The following is an 18,613-nucleotide window of genomic DNA, read 5'->3' as shown; positions in this document are numbered from 1 at the left end:
AATGCTCTGTAGTTGTCAATTTGAAATGTTGTTCCTGAGAGTAATTCTTAATGATTTTCTCTTTGAATTTTTATTGTAAGTGAAATCCAATTATATGATGGAATAAGCACCTGGGGCTTAAAGCCTGAGCTCCAAGGGTCTGTCTTCTGCCACCTCTCTGCCCACTCTGAGAAGTTCTCAGCTACCTGTTCCCCTGACCTTGAGGTCCCTTAATTCTGCCTAGTTGCTCCCTATTGACATCTGCCCCTGAAATCTTGGGCAGATTGTGTCAATGGCGGTTTCTGCCTTGGACTGGCATGATCACAATGCATTTGGTGAGTGACTCAGTGGAGCTGAGTCTCCTCTACAAACAGATCCAGAAAGTGACTCAATATTACAGGCTCTACATTTAAACATCTCCATTTTATAACCATCAATGTCTCCCTCCTACTTTTACTAAATTATATTAAGATATGAATTTCTCCTTGGACAGCAAGGAGATAAAACCAGTCAATCCTAAAGGAAATCAACCCTGAATATTCATTGGAAGAACTGATGCTTAAGCTGAAGCTCCAATACTTTGAACAGGAGTTTGAGCAAACTCCAGGGGATTGTGAAGGATGGGGAGCCTGGTGTGCTGTAGTCCATGGGGTTGCAAAGAGTCAGACATGACTGAGCAACTGAACAACAATGGGCTTCCCTGATGGCTCAGTGGTTAAAAAAAAAAAAAGATCTGCCTGCAATGCAGGTAGCTGCAGGAGACGTGGGTTCGATCCCTGGGTGAGGAAGATCCCTGGAGGAGGACATGACAACCCACTCCAGTATTCTTGCCTGAAGAATCACACGGCAGAGGAGACTGGCGGGCTACTGCCCATAGTGTCTCAAAGAGTTGGACATGACCTGAGAGACTTGGCACATATATACACGTGTTAAGATACGGTCATTCTTTGCCTGGATTCTAAGTGGTCCAGCTGGTCTCTGGCCAATTCTCTTTATTCTTTCCAAGCTTCAAGGTTAGGCTTTCTCCCTCCCAGCAAGTCCCCAGATGCTCTCTCTCTCTCTCTCAGAGTATTCTTGTATGTCTTTATTTTATAGCAGTATATGTCATATGCTAGATTCCTTTTATGGGAATGATAATTTATTAGTTGAGTTTTAAAGAAATTAGTTATGAATTGAAAATAAATTGGATAGCATCCCTACTACAGGCCTTCAAAAGGTAAATCAGTTTTCAGGAAATAGCTTTACATTTTAAAGAAAGTATATCATTATTCAAACAGTATATTTCTAAATTATAATTGGTATGATAACTATTTTTATCCAGTTATTACAGAAAATATAACTTCTTAAAGTTATTATTATAGGAATCAGAATTTCTTAATCAAAATCCAAGGAAGCCTAATCAACTCTGCAGAACATGGAAACATTCTCCTAAAATGCCTCATTTTAATGAAAAAAAATGTGCTTACAAATTGTCCTGTTAGCTTTCTCCTCCCCTAGTCAACATAGTTGAAATCCAAATATCCTGGGAGTAGGACATTCTATAATGAGACAATAAATAGATTTTACTTTAGACTTCAAGACAACTTATTATGCTATTTCATTTGGATCCCTTTTCTGTAGAGGTCCTTTCTGCACAGCACCAATTGTTGGTATTTTATTTTCACATCTGACTTGCTGTGAGGAAGTAAGTGTGCATGAGTAAGGATAGTGAACTAGAAAAATGAAGGGAGTGAGAAGGGAGAATAAAAACAAAAAGTGCTTTCATGGGGGTAATGAGAGACAAAGGCGGTAAATGATCCTCAGCGTATCCTATTGGATAGCTCATTCCCTACTTCTTACCTTTCACGGTGTTAAAGTTCAAATCTGAGTCAAATCACCAAACTAAATCCTACTGTCTAATGCTTACTCATTTCTTTAAATAATTATTCCGTTGCTAAAAGTTTAGTATCTTAGATAACACAATAAATATCTCTATTTTTGTTTGAGATGAACAATCCAGTTATTTCAGGGTTTTGATGCAATGTAGCTCCCAGGAGATAAATTTAACCATTCAAAGCATAAAATTACAAAATATGTTTAAAAACAAAAAGGATTTTTTAAAGCATTCCTAAGAATGATTAAAAATAAATATTCATTTGCTAACCAGTTAATCATCAGAATTTTTATTCACCATCATTTTGGTAGAGTTGTCTAGAGACCATGGAAAATTAACAAATTTTGAATATATACCAACTCTCATGAAAATTACAAACAGAAATACTGGAATAATAAGAGCTGCCATATGTAAGCAGGGTTACTCAAAAGTGCCAGATAGTGTAATGGAACGATTACAGTTAATACATGCTTCGTGACTACTGGGCGTGATGTTTTGTACCAGGTGTTGGGTATGTAAAGGTGAATGGGAAGCACAAGATTCTGGGTTCTGGAATAAGTGAAAAAACTGAAATGAAATGAGGTTAACATGGGAAACTGTAATGGAAATATTTCTTCCACATAGTCTGGGATGAATGAGAGAAAGTGTGAAATAAAACACATAATTTCGTTTATTGAGTATAAAAACCTTACCATAATGCTAACTAATGTTTACATCTTCTTCAGTGGGTGCCAGGGGCTCAGTTAAAAGCATTAAATGAATTAATTTCATTTAAACCACAGAAGATCACATGAAATAAGGACGATCCTTATCTCCCATTTCTAGAATTTTGCCCTGAGGCTCAGAGAGTTTAACTGACTTTCTAAATTTACACAGCTTTTAGAGGCAGACTGATCCCAGGGGCCTGCCCTTAGTAACTACTTTGTGCAATCTGAGACTTAAGTATGAGAAACACAGTGAGGGAACTCAAGCCAGGATTAAGTAACATTCTCAGTGCACAAAACTTTTATGAGAAAGAGGTGCTATTAAAAGTAACACCGACAGGATTTCATATTACCTGTTTTTTTTTTTCCTACTAAAGCAAAGCTGCCTCCTAATTAAACTAAAACGGAAGTTTTGCATGATGAGCAAAAGCTAGAACTGAGTAGAAATAAGGTTGACTGGGCAGCAGGGTGAAAAATCAGTGGGAGGTTGAATAATTCCTAGTTATGCAAGTTGTGTATTTTTATATTATAGCTTGACACCTTTTCCACATTTCAATTTGCATGAATTTTGGAAGAATTAATGTAATGGAAAAGTATATTTAATCTTTCAGAAGAAAAAAAGTAATATTTATTTTTATTTCTCCATCCAAATGTCACAGACTCTACAGTGGCTAGAATGTAAATGAATACTTTAAGTAAATAACACTGTAAATCTTTCAGGAAATATGAGTTCCTTAGATCTTTGAGGCAAACAGTACACTTTCCAGAATTGATGATGTGTATTTACATTGCACTTGGAGAGAAATAACTCATTTTCCTCCAAGTTGTTGGATGAACTTTTATTTTATGAATTGATATTTCAGATGCTGCTCTGATGATACATTTTGTAACCATTCTTGGTTAAGAAGCTTTTTGACATATGATGTTTAGTATGTTAATAATTTATATTGTTAATGATGACAATGCTAATAATTTTATGCTTTGAAAGTCATCTCTGAACTAATAATTAAAGCATATACATGTTCTTTTTATTCTAATGTTTAATGATATTTAATTTTTTAAACAAGCTATTATAGAAACACAATCATATTAGAAATAATTAACTGTGATATTATAATAACTATGCTCATTGATTGCTTGTAATTTTCTCTGTTTAAAATCTTTGTATGTGTTATGTCATTTAAGTATTTTTTTAGATGATAAAATTATTAGTCCTGTTTTACAAGTAATGGGCTTCCCTGGTGGTGTACGAGTAATGTTCTTTGGCTTAGAGAGTTGAAGTAATTACCTACAGCAAAAGAGAAGCACAATTTGTATTAGAACCTTGTCCATAGACTTCATATATACTCCTATCATTTTTTAAAATTCATTTATTTATTTTAATTGGAGGCTAATTGCTTTATAATATTGTGGTGGTTTTTGCCATATACTGACATGAATCAGCCATGGGTGTACATGTGTCACCCATCCAGAACCCCCTCCCACCTCCCTCCCCATCCCATCCCTTTGGGTCGTCTCAGTGCACCAGCTTTGAGTGCCCTGTTTGATGCATCGAACTTGGACTGGTCATCTGTTGCACATATGGTAATATACAGGTTGCAATGCTATTCTGTCAAATCATCCCACCCTCACCTTCTCCAAGAAAGTCCAAAAGTTTGTTCTTTATGTCTGTGTCTCTTTTGCTGTCTTGCATATGGGGTTGCCATTACCATCTTTCTAAATTCCATATATATGCACTAATATACTGTATTGGTGTTTTTCTTCCTGAATTACTTCACTCTGTATATAGGCTCCAGTTTCATCCACCTCATTAGAACTGATTTAAATGTGTCCTTTTTAATAGCTGAGTAATATTCCACTGTGTATATGTACCACACTTTCTTACCCATTCATCTGCCGGTGGACATCTAGGTTGCTTCCATGTCCTTGCTATTGTAAATAGTCATTTTTATCCCTATTATCTTTCATTCCTAACATTTCTTAGATTGTGTCCTCTCCTATAAAACTGTACTTAGTTAAATAATTCAGAATGTCAACATAATAGCTCCACCACAATCACAGAAGAGTATTCAGGTAGCAAAACAGCATTAACTGAATAAATTGTTTCAAGCACAACTTATAATGAAAAACAAAAATCTCCACATATGATTTGTGTTGTTTACTATTCATCAACAGGAGATGTTGCAAATGTCCACACCATTTCACACCCATATACTCTACAAGGCAAGGTAAGAAGCTGTTTAACATACCACCAGACTGGAACTATTCAAAGACACATTCAATGATGTGTTAAATATGTATATCTTAGACAGATTTGCATTTCCATGTTTCATTTTATTTTAACAGGATGAGGTTATAAATAGGAAAAAGAATGCACTAGAACCAACTGAGTTTTTATCTTCTTCTTACTATTTTCCTCACCTATCACATCTTCCACCTACTTTTTTTCCTTGTATTTTTCAGCCTTGGCAATATCTTTTAATTCCATATCAGATTTTCTTCTAATCCAGTATGCAGTAAAACCTTTATCATGTTTTCCCTTCATTTTATTAGCCTCATTTTACAATAAGGCTCCTTGTCATCTACAGTCACATTTTTATGTTTCCCAGTCTTTGAAACATAGTCATTGGCAGGGCTCAGATGTTTTCCTTTGACTCAGAGCTGATGCTAAGAACAAACCAAGAAACCGACTGGAGAATGCTTATTGGGTGTATTAGGTTTCATATAATTTCCTTATGTTTCCTTTTTCAACTATAGACTCCTTTTTGTGACAATCCTTAGTCACTTTTAAATATTCAGGTAACTTTTTTTTTTTTTTAAGCAGATCTGATCTTTCAGAATGAATATTATGGCCTTTGGTTACTTAATGTCTCTTTGTCCATTTTCTGTCTGTTTGTCTGTGTGTCTGTCTATCTGTTATTGTTATTTTTCCACTAACTACCTGACCTAGTTCTCCTGGCACTGTCTCTATGGAACTCAACTTATTATTTAGAATATATTTTGAATAAGTGTTTTAGGAAAAAATCATAGTTGACATTCCTTTGAGCCCTTGCATGTCTGGGACTGGCTTTCAGTTTTCTTGGTAAGTGAAAGACAAGCTAGATAATTAAAGAAATTGCAGGTCCATTTCATTTACTATAAAATTTTATAATTGTTGTTTATCTTCTGGGATTCAATATTTTAGATGGCCTAATTCTATTCCTTTTAGTAAATAACTTTAATTATTAATTTTTTACTTTAGGGTGCATAGGGTTCTTTATTTTCAAAATATAAATTTGTTTTGTTTAAAAAACAAAACAAACTGAAAGGAAAAGAATAAAAATTCCACCACATGTCAACATATCTTCTATAAAAATATCAAGTCAATATGATATCTAGATTTCACAAAGAAGCTTTTCTTCAGTTAAGACAGTGTTTTATTAGTACAATTTCCAATCTGCTTCCTATTTATTCTCTATCTCTACACTTTTTAACCAAGTGTGGCACCTACATTGTCAAAACTTTATAACTTACTTAAATGAATTTGCCTCTTTGTCCTTTGTTTAAAATTTATCATATTTACTTCATTATTTTATATATTTTCTATAGTACACTCCTTATCTATAATATTTTTGAAGTTAATAACTTTAAGTTATTGTTTTTGTTTTCTTACATTCTTAATTCTTTAGGATAGTAAAGAGAAAGGAGAAGGAAGGTATAGATACAAGTATAGGAATAGAAAGAGATGGGTGTGATACAGATCTATCACTCTCTCTTGATTTCATGTAGAGGTATTTACTTAAATTTTATGTTTTTTGGAAAAGAATATAAAGATTGACATTTCTTTCCTATATTAAATAGCTCTCAATAATCTAGTCCTACTTTTTTTCTTGCCTAAGCTTAATTTATCACTTTCACAGTTTAATTCTACATGTGAATCATTTTCACATGTTCTTATATTGGGGTTTTCTACTAACACATTCTTTCTTGAGAAGAAAAACTGGTCTTTTTCTGGTATATTCTCCAAAACTTTTTGCAAGATATTCTCAGGAGAATTTGCTCTTAATCAGGATACAATTAGAGTTCACCTCTAAGATCTTAATCTGCAAATATGGGTGGGGAAATTTATAATTTTATATTAATTCAGTTATTGTGCCATAAGGTAGGTGGGAGGAAGCTAAGGTTGAGTTCAGCAGCTAACTGATTCTTCATTTAAATTCTTTATACTTGTTGACAATGCCTAGGACTAACGAATTATCAGAGCTTTTGTGTGTGTGTGTGTTTTTTTTTTTTTTTTTTACCTTAGAAACACTCTTTCATTGAGGTTGAAATCTTTTCTAGCATTTATTACTAGTAAGTCATTTAAAAATGTTTGATATATAAAAAAAGCCATGTCTCGTGAATATCTGTGTCCCGCCACTGAAGACTTTTAAATTGTCATAGTGAAGTCTTCCTTGCAGCACCATGTGAAGTTACTCATCAGTTGAGTTTTCTGTGACCCCTCTATTACTTACAGATATGCATGTTGTATAATTATGTACATGTGCAAGTGAAAGTGTTTGTTGCTCAGACGTGCCCCACTCTTTGTGGCCCTATGGACTGTAGGCTGCCAGGCTCCTCTGTCCATGGAATTCTCCAGGTAAAAATGCAGGAGTTGGTTCCCATTCCCTTCTCCAGAGGATCTTCCCAACTCAGGGATTGAACGCAGGTCTCCTGCATTGCAGGCAAATTCTTTACCATCTGAGTCACTAGGGAAGCCCATGTGTACTCATAGGGAGAGGCAAGTTTTCCTGGACACTAAGAGTGTCACTCATTTTCAGCAACATCATACTGGTATGATGCACTATATATAGCACAAATGATTCAAAAATATTGAATTATAAGATTAAGAAAACTTATTTGAGCCCCTCAGGGAAAAAAAAAAAAGCTGATTAAAATTGTCTTTCATTTTTGAAGGCAAGTGAAATGCCTTTGTAAGTACTTAGAAATATAAAGATTTATATGCTTCTGGGGAAAAAAGGACCCAACCTAAAAAGTTTAAAGATATGTTCTCCAGGATAAAAGATAGGAAAGCTTAAAAAACTAAGGAATCAGGGATGAGCAGAGTTGCTATTTCTTCGGGAACAGAATATCAGTAAGCTTTTTGAATTATAAAGTAAATCTTTTACAGCCTAATTCCTCACTCTTCTCCTAGTAAAGAATGCAGTTAGGTGGATATAATATAAACAGAGATGAAGGGTTTGAGTAAGCAATAAATATGTAGAAATCATTGGTGTATAATTAGAATTTCCAAATGAACGTGTAGCTGAGATTGACTTGGGAGAAAAGAAAGAGTGCAAAGAGAAAAGAACTCAGGGCTGAGCCTTAAGAATTGCCAACATTCAGTATAGAAAGTCAAGCAGTTAAGTTAGCAGAGCAGCGTGAGAAGATCTGGTTAGAAAGAAGGAAAATAGTAAGAGCTGGGGTTCCTTCAGAAGCTGAGGCAGACCAGTGTTTCAGGGAGAGCCTGACTGACTACTAAAGAAAGAAAGTGAAAGTCTCTCAATCGTGTCTGACTGACACTTTGTGACTCCATGGATTGTAATCCAGGGAATTCTCCAGGCCAGAATACTGGAGTGGGTAGCCTTTCTCTTCTCCGGGGGATCTTCCCAACCCAGGGTTCGAACCCAGGTCTCCCACATTGCAGGTGGATTCTTTACCAGCTGAGCCACAAGGGAAACCCAAGAAAACTGGACTGAGTAGCCCATCCCTTCTCCAGGGGACCTTCCCAGCCCAGGAATTGAACTGGGGTCTTCTGCATTGCAGATGGATTCTTGGATTCTTTACCAACTGAACTATGAAGGAAGCCTACTACTAAAGGCTGCTGATATTTAACAAAGGAGGGTGTGTTCACTAGGCAGTGGTAAAGGCCACTGAGAGTGACTGCAAGATTATACAGAGAAATATCCAGTTACCTTTGGCAACATGAAATTCTGGTGGGTCTTGTGAATGAAGTTCTGGTGATCTGTGGGGGAGGTAAAAATAAACCACCATGGGTAGAGGAAAAATGAGGGAGAGATAATGGTGTAAGTACAAGACTTCCAGAAATTTGGGTATGGGGAGGCCCAAGATAAGCTGGGAACTGGAGGGGAGGGGTGGTTAAAAGAGGGCATTTTTAAAAGGTACTAGAGAGATGCAAATATTTAATATGTGTAACAGCAGCCTCAAAAAACAGAGGGACAAGAATTTTAGATGATCAGAAAAACAGGTTATGTAATTATGAAATTGAATTCGATTAAGAAGAAAATATACAAGAAAGAATAGTGCTATAGTGAGAGCTTCCTTGGTAGTTTAGCAGTAAAGAAACCTCCAGCAATGTGGGAGATGCAAGTTCAATCCCTGGGTAGGCAAGATCCCTGGAGGAGCAAATGGCAACCAACTTGAGTATTCATGCTTGGAAACTCGCTTGGACAGAGGAGCCTGGCAGGCTGCAGTCCATAGGGTCGCAAAGAGTAGGATGACTGAGCATGCATGGCAGCATATAACTTATATTTCAAATGTGTCATTAATAGCACTGTGTGTGTGCTGTCCTCAGTCCTGTCTAACTCTCTGCAACACCATGGACTGTGGCCTGCCAGGCTCCTCTGTCCACGGGATTTCCCAGACAGGAAGAATACTGGAGTAGGTTGCCATTTCCTCTGCCAGGGGATCTTCCTGACCCAGGGATCGAACCCACATCTCCTGCATCTCCCGCACTGGCAGGCAGATTCTTTACCACTGAGCTACCTGGGAAGCTGGTGGCTTTATATATATATGAAAAATGTAAATTAAATTAAGAATACTTTTTTCACTGGTATTTTCAAAATTTTTACTGTGTGCATTTCTGATTTTATACTTTATTAACATATAACATATAATAATTTGTGTTTATGTATATATGTATAAGTGAGTGAAGTCACTCAGTTGTGTCCGACTCTTTGCAACCCCGTGGACTGGAGCCTATCAGGCTCCTCCGTCCATGGGATTCTCCAGGCAAGAATACTGGAGTGGGTTGCCATTTCCTTCTCCAGATATATATATAAGCATAGCTAGATAAAATTTATAAATAAAAACACTTGAAAGAAAAATATTTCAAATGTAGTTTAGTTGGTAAGTGGAACTGTGGATTTTTTTTTACTTTTGTCTTTTTAGAGATTTTTTACAGTAAATGTATACTACTTCTATACAAAAAAAACACATTACTCTTAAGAGCGGTAATTATAGCATCTAAATTTGTATTTTATTGCTTTATTCTTTTCCTTTACATTATGTGGTGTGTGAGGCCATTGTTTAGAGAATTCCTATGGGCTGTCAGTGTAAGAACATTGTAGACACATTTGTGAGGTCTTACCATGGAAGAAGCTAAACATATTTATATGGCATTTCATTAGTTGCTTGTGACTGAGATTCTCTTTCAATTTAAACTATTGCAAGCTAATATTAGGAAAAGACTTAGAAAAGTCTTGGACATATTCAGTAAAATTGAAAGAAGAAATAAACTAATTTTAAAATATTAAGGACTGCTGTAAATAATATCAGGATCCAGAGAACAGACAAATTTGACACATCAAAAAATAAATTTACATTAAAAAAGATACAGGTGCTCTGTGGGAAAGTTTAAGGATTCTATATCTAATTTTTAAAAAAGGTTTAATATACATTTATGCAAATCAAAGGTAATATAAGGCATTAAACTTGATCAATATTTGGCAACATAGTAATATTTATCAAGTGAAATACTTATAACCCTCTAAAACACCTAAATGTGGCCAAAACAATATTTTCAAGGCTGAATAACCCAGTAATTCAACATTTAGTAATGTATTTTAAGGAAATAATAAAAAATTCTTATGAAAACTTGTGCACACACACATGTATGACATCACTGATTACAATATTAAACTTTGGAATACTCTTAATTTCCAGAATTAGTAGAGAAAATTATGCTATATAATTATGAAATAATGTTGGGAGAATTAAGCCACATTTTCAAATAATTTTATTTCCATGGGAAAATATTCATTATAATATAATGTTAAAATGAAAAAAGAGATCCCTAAACTATATATTCAAATACTTTTAATTTTGTCAATGTATATAAATATGTGGCATTTGATGAAAACGTATATCTAGAAAAGATTTATTTCTACATGGCTGAGCAAGAGTAACCAGGGTCCTCTTTTTATATAATTAATAGCTGCAAACATTTTATTGAGTCAGAAATACAAAAAGACTCAAAATCTCTTGAGAATATTGGGATAAGATAGGGAAAATTAGGCTTAACATGACCTGGTATAGAATTTGACACCAAACAGCTCTTCTGGTAGCTTTTTAAATGTCGGTTTAGGTCAACTACAAATGCGTTTACCAGAATTCCCTTCCTTAAGTTGGGTGAAGGTTGGGAAATTTGCTGCATCAATTCCACATTGTAAATCATGGGCATATTTCCCAACCATCAATTCCACTTTGTAAATCTTTGCTCTCACACAGGTCAGTGTAAGGTTACCCAATCCTCAGCTGGACCCACTGTTCCTACAGCTCCTGAGGTTCTCTCCTTCAGTTTTATAAAACATTGAGCTAGTTTCCTGTATGTTTCCATGATGTAGCACACCAGCTTTTCTGCTGGCCACTTGCACTATATGAATTGAAGATCTGGAGGCAAATAGAGACCAGTGTATGTTCCAGAGAAAGACAGATTCAGGTTTTAAGTTTATACTCATGGGTTCACTCATCCTCATGGGTCACTTATTCTCATGGGTTCTAGTTTGTTTCCTTCAAACCATGTCCATCTCTTCTTCCCAGCTGCCAGCCCTGCTTACCTATGACCAGACTCAGATGCAACAGATTGATTGACACCAACTGCTTAAATGAACTCCCGCAGGTCAGGAAAGGTCTAATCCAACTCTCCAATCTATTGGATCTCAGTAGTTCTGCATCTCTGGGTGAATCCTAAAAAAAAATACAGCTAAATGTGTTAGCCCTGCTTGATCTTCCCATTTGTCAGTGTTCAAACTTATCATGTTCAGTATACTAATCAGTTATCACTAATGTCATAATGTATATATGCTCATTTAGCAAGAGAAAATTGTAACTACAGTATCGTATTGTCAGTGAAGGAGGACGGGTGTAAAAAGGCCACTGTTATATAAAGAGTATAAAAATCACATTTATGAAAAGTAATGTGAAAGGATACCATTGCCTCCCTCCTACTAGATTTTTCTGTCACCTTCCCACAAACATCTATATTCTTGGGGAGAGTTTTCTGCCTTTTCTGACATACTTTAAGAATTAGAAACACTTATCCACAGTGGGCTGAAAAAGTGGTTTCTGACATCAATTCTATTCTTTCCGCTCTTTGCTTGGGAAACTATTCCTGGGAATCATTGATGTTCTGTTTGAAGCCTGACCTAGATATATTCATCTTAACTTCTAATTTTATCACTTCTTGAAGAGTAGGAAGTATGCTCTTATGACTTTGGATTTTATTCAAGCAAACACTGTCCTGAAGGGAAATATTCTCATATGTGTTTCCTTCTGATGTCCATGAGTTTCCTGAAAAAATCTGAATTGCAGGAGGGCAATAGCTTACAATTGTTTTTCTCACTACACATTTATCTTCATTCTTCTCAGTTTGGACAACTCTTTGAATCTCTGGAGGCGTGAAGAAAGAAGAAATGGAGGTCTTTGTATATATGATATTTCTTTCTGGAGACATGATTAACTTGTCTCAAGGACAACATTTTTTAGATTAATTGCTTTAGTTTAGACATGGGTCCATAAATAGTAAGAATTAGAAAGGTCTTGAAGATATAACGTAAAATGAATGTTCTGAATCAGGAAATCAGTAATAACCTGTTAGAAGTAACAACCCTGTTAGAAGACACAAATCTGTTTATTTTTAAAAATTTGAAACAAGAGAAACATGCATATAAAAATCATGGTTGATCATCCATTTCTATAGGATTCTGAAATATCAAAGTGTCAGCTTTTAGAAGAGCTGAACTATGGCTGAGTTTGCTTTGCTATTCACAAAAACAGCCTTACACCTTCTTGCTTTGTTCCAAATTTTATTGACAGACCTCATCACAGGACTACCTCAATATAATTGAGAACATTTAAATAGTAATAAATATCTAGGATATTATATTCCATGTAAAGTCAGACAAATCCTCTGTTATTGCATAGATCCATATGGGAAATATCTTGTTACAATACAGATGGTTTAGCCCTGAAAAATCATCTAACCATTTATTTTTTTTTTTTCGGTTGACTTGCATGGTCTCAGATTTCCAATCTCAGATCTCTGTTTCCCACCAGGGACTGAACCTTGGCCATGGCAGTGAAAGCCCAGAGTCATAACCACGAGGCCACCAGGAAAATCTCCATTTTTCTCCTTCTTTTCTCCTTTCTTGGACAAGAGAGAATCCAATAGCAAAAATAGCAAATCATTTAGGTGTAAAATATGCTTCAGTTACAGTAATCCAGTAGATTTAATCATGAAAACATTAGGCCTCTAATTAAAGGACAAAGGTCATTTTATCATAAAATATTGCAAAGGTTTAAACACTGCTCAGAATAGAGACCATGCACACTGACTCTGAATACAGAGCTATTGCTCCAAGGGGGAAGTATAGGATTGCAAGTTCCTCACATATTTTTTCAACTGAAACATCTTTTGTGTTAGATAGGCTCAGTTGTCAAATCCTTGTTTTAAAAAAAAAAGAAAAAAATGTTTTTCTCTTTCACATAACTCTCTTCCTGTGTAACCGTGCATGTGTGCCCAATCACGTCGTACTCTTTGTAACACCATGGACCCCACCAGGCTCCTCTGTCCACGGGATTTCCCAGTCAAGAATATTGGAGGGGTTGCCATTTCCTTCTCCAGGGGATCTTCCCAATTCAGGAATCAAACCTGAGTCTCCTGCATTGGCAGGGGGATTCTTTACCACTAAGCCACCAGGGAAACCCACATTTGCCACTAAGACTTTTTAATTTCATGTTTTAAGGTTTTTATTATTCCTGTACATTTTGTGTAACCCTTGGTAATTGTGGCAATTTATTTACACTTGCACCTTGAGAAATTATTAATTCATTCATGCATTTTGCAAATACATTCATGCATAGGCACATTTTTTTAGATAAGGATGGCAACCAAAATGGAGAAGTAAGGAATTTGGGGGCTGTTAATGAGCTGGGAAAATTGTCAAAATCAACTTTTACGCAATTCTGGAATCTAGTCAAATACTTGCAACTACTAAAGGAAAGCTTATTGAAGAAATAGACTTCTGCTTTACAGAAAGAAACACTGTGGCATTTTAAATTGCCCTGTAACTGTGGTGGCCATTAGGAATGCAGCCCACATTTCATTGCTGAGGAACTTTGTAGAATGTTACATGATTTCTGATAAGTCCATCATAATTGTTATTCTTATTTCTCTCTAGGCAATTTAATTTCTGGCTCTTTTAACCATTTTTCTTTGTCTTTGGTTTTCTGCTGGTTGGTTATGGTATACCTAGATGCAGGTTGTGGAATTGGTATGCCATTAAACTTGGAAAAAATTTTTATAATTATTCAAATATTCTATATATACAAAGTGTGTATATATTTGTTTTTCTTTCTTTTTTTGCTATTATCCTAATAGTGTGAATATTGTATCTTTTGAAAATTTCCTATAGTTTTTGGATCTTAGATCTTTTTCATTTTCTCTTTGCATTTCACTTTGGGATATTTTTGTTAACAAATCTTTAAACTCACTGATTATTTCTTTAGCCATGGTGAATCTGATGGACTACATAAGGCATTTTTCATTATTTTTATCGTGTTTTGGATTTGTAGCAGTTAACTTTTATCCTTTCTTAGAACTTCCACCTTTCTTTACAGTTCTCTTCTGTTTTTCATGTTATCTTTTTTTCCTACTAGACCCCTTAACATAGTAATCGTAATTATTTAAAGTTTTCTCTCTAATTTCAATATCTGTGTAATATCTGATAAAGCTGTGACTATAATTTTTGTTGAATTTTTGCGTGCCTTATATATTATTTTTTTTTTTTTTGTCAAAACCCAGACATATTACATAATGTGAATTGAGGTAAGTAATGTTCAAATGTGAAGCTTTATGCTAATCAGGCTAGGAGTTGGGCTTTGCTTAATGCTCACTGTAGCTGTAGATTTCACAGATGCAAATTCTTGTAGGGCCCCCTTTTTTCCCCTCTTGACTTTGGGCTACCCTGTGTAGTCTTCCTCAGGGAGAGGCTGTGTCTTGCAGCATTTTCACCTGTAGTTCACTTTTACGACACTAGAACTGTGTTGGTTGTCTGGTAATATATGAGGATGAGTGCCCATTGTGTAATATTTCAAGTAAGTCTCCCAATTTCGTTGGGTTTGTGTTTCTGGCATATGCCTTTCATGAATGTTTTTTCTTGGATAGCATTTCCACACTGTAGGTGAGACAGGAAGGCTCGATGGCCAGGCTCCAGGATAAGGCTCCAGGAGAGCCATTCCTCCTGCAGAGGAGAGCTTTGTATGGAGAAGCCTCTGGGTGAGACTTAAATGGTTTACTCTCCCCTTTACTCTTCTGCATCACATGGGATAGTTAATGCAATCTTCACTTTGACAGCCTGGTAGATTTCCTGGATATGTAACCTATAAAAGCGTGCCTAGCCCCTCCCATAGCCACCCCTGGTGGTGGGTCAGCAGGAGTATCTCACTCTCAAGCTAGTCTTACAGTTTGCAGTTCCAGTGGTTACTGTTCCAGGTAAGAGCTTAGTTGTGACCCTTTGGATTCTCCTTTCTCACTCAATTTTGGGATGGTGGTTTGTCTTGCACACGCGACTTTTCTGACAGGTACAAGAAAACTCATTGAGTTTCTTTTTGCTTCAATTTTTCTTTTTGTAAGGATGAGAGTGATGCCTTTTAAGCTCTTTACATATTGGAATTGACACCAAAATTTTCATTTTAATTAAAAGTGTGTTTTTTAATTTCCAAATATTTTGAGGTATTTCAAATATTTGGGAAAAAAGTATCTTCCAGATACTTCTTTATACTGATTATTAGTACTTTGAGATCATAATTTGTATTATTTCTTTGGCCTTAAATGTATTAATATGTGTTTTTTGACTGAGGATGTTGTCTATTTGGGGTAATATTCTGTTCAACCTTAAAAATATTTATTTTGCTTTTATTGGCTTGTGTATTTCATAGGTGTCAATTGGATAAAGTTAGTTATAAATGTTTGTGCTTTTGATACCAAGATTCTAAACTATTTCCTTTTTCAATGAAAATATCATATATATACTTGAATAAGAATTCAGAAGTGTCTGGAAGGGTGACTGCAGGGCCTAGAATTGAAAGATCTGCCCTCTGCCCTCTTCAAAATGCCCAAAACTTTCTTGCTGAATTAAGCAAATCACAACTGAATTTCCTTCTTGTAGTTTTTTTTTTTTTTTTTAGTTTCTGGTATTCAATTTTTACTAAAAATTTTTAAACTTATTCTCAAACTACAAATTAACCCTGTTAAAGTTTTTCAATTTTAAACTCATTTGACTATTATGAACAAGAGCTTTCATGTACTCATTTTACTTCCTTATTCAGTATATGAAAAATCCCTGGTTCACTCAATGTAGTATAATATTCCGGGATAGCAGGCAAAGTCTTTCTTTGTCACATTCATGCAAATTTGGGAAACAATGAGTTATATCTTAAGTCATATTGAATTTGTAATGTCTTGCCTGCCATATATCACAGATACTCAATAATTCTACATGTCTCCTGGGTTATTCAACTAATTAAAGTTTTGATAATTAAGGAAGCATTTCCTATTGTGAGGCTGTCAAACATAGTTGTGTGTTAGATGACTCCATAAAGTAACATTACCTGGTGACTCCAGTCAAACCTTATATGGTATCCCAAAGAGGTTCATGTAAAAGCTCTTTTTTTATGACATCGGCAAATACAAGGTATAAAAAAAGAACACAAGCTGGTTGCACTGAGATGACAGGTGTTTTTCCAATTGTATGCTGAAGAGAAAGGGCATCACTTGTCATATCAAATATAACATATTTAAAACATTATTTTGTAAAGGCACTGTTTTAAGTTTCTTTTCTTTCCTTCAAACCACAGACCAAAAGTAGTAATTCAGGAGAACTTGACTTCATAAATGTATTTTCCATTGGTGATAGTTTTTAGTTTTCTTCTTTTTGATTGGCAAATTGGTAGGCGAGTTGAATATGTCTCAAGATACTATTTTGAATTGGGGCAAATATACATTCTAATGATTTTGTTACTTTGTTACAAACTGTTCTACACTCTCATGAAAAAGTTCTCCAGTGCCTGAGGCATTTTATGTATTAAAGGGCTTCCCTGGTGACTAGTGGTAAAGAATCCACCTGCCAATGCAGGAGACTCCAGTTGATCCCTGGGTCAGGAAGATCCCCTAGAGTAGGAAATGGCAACCCACTCTTGCCTGGAGAATCCCATGGGCAGAAGAGCCTGGCGGGCTACAGTCACTGGGGTCACAGAGAGTTGGACAGGACTTAGGTACTAAACAACAGCAACAACAGCTATTAAAAGTTGAGACCAACAGTATTTCTGTAAAAAGTTGATCTATCCTGGAGGCGTCTGCACAGTCGACGGAGGAAGGTGGAGAGAGTGAGGAGGAAGAGGAGAAGGTGAGGTCCCACAATACCCAGTTGGAGGGTGGGCAGGCAGTTTGTATCCAGTTTGTGATGTGATGGTAGCCTCCATGGACCTTGCTGCTGCCTCTGTCTCTGTTTAACAGGAGAGGAAGCATTGCAAAAGGGTGGAAAATGGCAGAACTGCAGATGTTACTAGAGGAGGAAATCCCCATTGGCTAGAGAAAGGGAAATCCCCTTTGGCCCTGCTGGAAGGTTACCAGAACCTGACCTGGGTGGCAGGCTACTGCGAAAACAACTACATACAGCTACTAGACAAGAGAAAAGCTTTAGGAGAGACCAAAGCCTACACAATCCTATCCCTAGCTAGTCTTGCTTATCAAATAAATGCATTAGTTAACAATGCTCCAATTGCTAGATATCCAAGCCTCTCAGCTCTAGATAATGGAGTTTTCCATCAGACTGGACATTTGTAAAGAGAAAGTGGCTCAAAGAGAGATTAGTATTTTGACCACAAATAAGAATATATCAAGAACGTACAAAATAATAGCTCATGCAAGTATGGAGCATCCTGTAAGCTATGTTTGGAAACCTACCGACCGTACAGTTCTGGATGACGTGAGCCATGGTGTCGAACATGGAAATAACCAGCTCGCAAGAACTGGCGCACTGTCAAGAACAATTCCTACTACTCAGAAACCACCACACCCTCCATGTCAGGCTGCAGAACATCGGGATGAAATATTCCTTACAAAACTCTGGAACCCGTTCAGTCTCCAACAGTTCCTAATGACTACATGACAAGTCCTGCTAGGTTTGGAAGTCAACCTAGTCCAGCAGGAGAGTTTCTTTATAAGTCAGAGACTAGGGACACACAGCGGCAGCAACAGTATTGGCATTCCCATCGCCATGCCTATACCCTCACCACCCACTATTGGACCAGTTACTGATAGTACAACTCCACCACTGATACTCCACTGGATGACATTCCCATGTTTGACGGCTCCACCACCACTGAATTATGAAGTTGAGAAGGCTGCTGCAGTTCGTATAATGACCCATATGCAGTTGGAGATCCTGATTGGGTGCCCAAGAATTATATTGAGAAAGGTGAGGTACAGGCATCATTGAACTGCTGCAAAGGGAAAGAACTCATTATAGTATTTTAGAGCTGGTCCAATATTCTCCACCTTTTAAATAGTCTTTCAAGCCAAGATGATGTAGTTCCCATACATTCCTAACATGAAGTGAGCATTCTTTATTTTTTATTAATTTTTAATTGGAGTATAGTTGATTGACAATGTTGTGTTAGATTCTGGTATACAGCAAAGTGATTCAGTTAATGTGTGTGCATGCTCAGTCACCTCTGACTCTTTGTGACCCCGTGGACTGTTAATCCATCAGACTCCTCTGTCCATGAGATTTCCTAG

At 36.2% G+C, this 18,613-nt stretch overlaps 1 pseudogene; it reads left to right on the top strand.

Moving 5' to 3' along the window:
• Positions 1-17,357: 17,357 nt before the first annotated feature.
• On the top strand, positions 17,358-18,352 carry LOC122453134 (annotated as a pseudogene).
• The last annotated feature ends 261 nt before the right edge of the window (positions 18,353-18,613 follow it).

The sequence above is a fragment of the Cervus canadensis genome, chromosome 14, assembly GCF_019320065.1.
Source record: "Cervus canadensis isolate Bull #8, Minnesota chromosome 14, ASM1932006v1, whole genome shotgun sequence".
Lineage (NCBI taxonomy): Eukaryota > Metazoa > Chordata > Mammalia > Artiodactyla > Cervidae > Cervus > Cervus canadensis.
The sequence above is the reverse complement of the archived record's forward strand: the minus strand, read 5'-3'. Positions and strand labels throughout refer to the sequence as shown.